Raw genomic sequence first — 3,515 nt, forward strand, 5'->3', positions numbered from 1 at the left:
TGTAGACCAGGCTGGCCTCGAACTCAGAAATCCGCCTGCCTCTGCCTCCCGAGTGCTGGGATTAAAGGCGTGCGCCACCACGCCCGGCTTATTCTACATTTTAAATTAAAATATAATCATCTCACTTCTCCTCTTGCCTTTGCTTCCTTCAACCTTTCCCCTACCCCCTTCCTCTCTCAAATTGCAGAGCTTCTTTTTCTTTTTTTCTTTTTCTGGACTTATGCCTTTTTTTTTCCTTATTTTTTTTAATTGAAATAAAATTCCATACGATATATTCTGATCATTCTTTTAACTCTCCCAACTCCTCTATGCCCTCCCCACCTTTCCCCCTGATTAACTCCACGCCCTCTTTTTTTCTCTTTTTAGTTCTCTAGGGTTGGACCCATGGACATTTTTCGACTTTCTTGGTAGCGTGTCTATTGATGTTTGCCCGGATCTTGTTTACGCGGTCCTTTCCAAGAGAGGCTATGACACAGCAGACTTCCTGGTATTCTGCCTCTTGCAGTCTTTCTGCCTGTGCTTCCTCCATGTTCCCTGAGCCATAGATGCAGGAGCTGTGCTGTAGATAAATCTACTGGGGCTGGACTCCCTACAACCCTGCCATCTCTTCATTGTGTCCAGCGGTGGCTTTGGTGTTTTGATGTTTTGTTTTGTTTTGTTTTGTTTTGTTTTGTTTTGTTCTGCAATGGTTTCCATTTGCTGGTGAGAGGAGCTTCTTTGATGAGGAGTTATAGCTACACTTACCTGTGACGATATGGAAATATGTGACTTAGGAATTTATGCTGGTCTAGCAAAGTGGCTATAGCAGATTCTCTTCTAAGATCCATGATTCAGTAATACAATAGCCCTAGTATTTGGCTAAGTATCAGGAATGATTTTTTTCTTGTTGACTGGGCCTTATAAACATCATATATCTTTTGACATTAAAACAAAACCATTTTAGGACTAGGGATACAGCTAGCCTGTCTTACATGCACAAAGCCCTAACTCCTGAATATGTTCACCACAACATGAAAGCAAGTATAGGTGGTTCATGCCTTGGAACTTGGAAGTGGAGGCAGGAAGATTCAGAGTCCAAGGCCAGCCTCAGCTACAAAGCAAGTTCAAAGCCAGCCTGGACTACATGGTACCTTCCTTCAAAACAATAGCAAAAATTAGTTTTGGAGTAAGGAGTGGGGTGGGGGATAGGAAAAACCTCTAGCTCCCAGGGAACTGACACCCAGTTGCAGGTTTGGGAGGGGAGACAGATATCAAATCAATCCTGTTGAATTAAGAGATTACACGGGGAAATGGACACAGTTAAGAGAGCGAAGAGAACGACTGGCCGATGATGGAGGTGGAGGGTGCCATTTCTAATCCTAGGACCTGAGTCGGCTTCTCGGATACACTGACATTTGTATGGCAACGTAAATGAGGCAGCTGAGCCAGACATGAAGTTATTTTGGGGAAGAGCGTTCCAGGCAAAGGCAAGCAGGTGCAAAGGACCTAAGGCAAGGAGGTGCAAAGGACCTAAGGCAAGAGCGGACAGCTAATGTAGTCAGGTCAGAGTGGAGTGGAGAAGGGTCAGACATGGAGCCAGAGGGAAGTGAGGCAGGGGTGTTCACACAAGGCACGGAACAGTGGACTCCACACTTGGTGTGACGGTGACGGTCAACTTTAGAATCGAAGAGTAAGTTCTGAGTCATTCTACCAGCTTTATGGAGAATAGGTTGGAAGATGCAAGAAGGGACAGGGTAAAATACAGTGGAAATGGGCCGATGGGCTATGCAGGAAACAACGAAAGCCCTTTGTGTTTGTTATGTCACCAAGACAGACAAAACTCTGAGGACGGATTAGAAATATGACAAAGGGGAATGCAACCGTCATAGTGGCACAAGTGCTGTGGCTTTATCCCATCTCAGCTGAAGGTCTCTCATTCTTGATTTATCTGGTATCTGCACCCTGGCAGAAAACAAAGAGAGGAAGGTTTTGCTCTTGTTTTTGTTTTGTTTTGTTTTATTTTGTTTTTGTTTTTGAGACAGGGCTTCTCTGAGTAGCCCTGGCTATCCTAGAACTTCATCTGTAGAGCAGGCTGACCTCAAACTCAGAGATCTGGCTGCAGTCTCCTTCCTAAATGCTGGGTTTAAAGGCATGCACCATCACTGCCCAGCTCCGTTGCTAACTTTTTGTTTGTTTGTTTTTGTTTTTCAAGACAGGGTTTCTCTGTGTAGCTCTGGCTGTCCTGGAACTCACTTTGTAGACCAGGCTGGCTTTTAAGTTAGCTGCCCGGAGAACTCGGTTTTTGCTGTTGTGCCATCTTTTGACAGGTGAGGCAGCTGGACCTAAGGTGATGAGGAGCTTAGCAGAATGCACAGTCCCACGGGGGCAGGCTGGCTTCTCCTGTCGTTTGCTACTGTTCACAGCTTGTTTGTTGAGACAGGGTCACACGTAGTCCGAGGCTGGCCTCAGACTCGCTAGGTAGCTGAGGATGACCCTGCTCGTCTGTTTTCTCAGTGCTAGGATTACAGTCGGGTGTTATGCCCAGTTTTATGCAGTGCTAGGGATCAGATCGGAACCCAGGCCTTTAGGCATTCCAGGCAAACACCCTACCAACTGAGCAAGAGACCGACCCCATACTGGACTTTTGTTTGTTGTTGGGTTTTGGTTTTTTTTTTTTTTTTTTCTGTTTTGTTGTTTTCGAGACACGGTTTCTCTGTGTATCCCTGGCTGTTCTCTGTAAGCCACAGTGGCCTCGAACTCACTGTGTAGACCAGGCTGGCCTTGGATCCATCTGTCTCCCAAGTGCTGGGATTAAAGGTGTGTGCCACCACTGGCTGGCTCCACTACTTGTTCTTCAAACTTTTTTTTCCCAAATAATTTATTCAAATTGGTGTTTTTCCTGTATGTATGTCTATATGAGGGCATTGAGTCCCCTGGAGCTGGAGTTGAGACAATTGTAAGCTGCCCTGTGGGTGTTTGGAATGGAGCCTGAGTCCTCTCTAAGAATAGCCAGTGCTCTTAACCTCGGAGCCATCTCTCCAGTACCAAAACTTGTTCTTATATAGATGAGTGATTCCTCTGGCCTCGGGAATTGTTTTTGTTTTGGTTTGGTTGAGACAGTGTCTCACCACGTGACTCACGACTGTGCTGTCGTAGCCAGTGATAAGATTACTGATATACGCCACGCAGATTATTAAGTGTAAGTTTCTTTTGAAATTTATATTTATTTTGTGGGGTCAGTGGGCGACGTTGGGGTGTTGGTCCTCTTCTTCTACCTTAGCCTGGATCCTGGGGATTGAATTTAGGTCGTCAGGATTCTTGGCAAGTACCTTCTTTACCTGTTATAGCAGTCATCTTGCTGGCCCTAACTCTGATCATTTAAAAAAAAAGATTGAATCAAGTTTCATAATGTGTCTCAGCTACTTGGGAGTCTGAGGCAGGAGAATCATTTGCATCCAGGAGTTCAAGGTTGACCTGGATAACAGAGCAAGACCTTGTATCTAAATGAAAAATAAATAAATGAATTTGAATTAAAT

The sequence above is a fragment of the Mus caroli genome, chromosome 3, assembly GCF_900094665.2.
Source record: "Mus caroli chromosome 3, CAROLI_EIJ_v1.1, whole genome shotgun sequence".
Taxonomy (NCBI): Eukaryota; Metazoa; Chordata; class Mammalia; order Rodentia; family Muridae; genus Mus; species Mus caroli.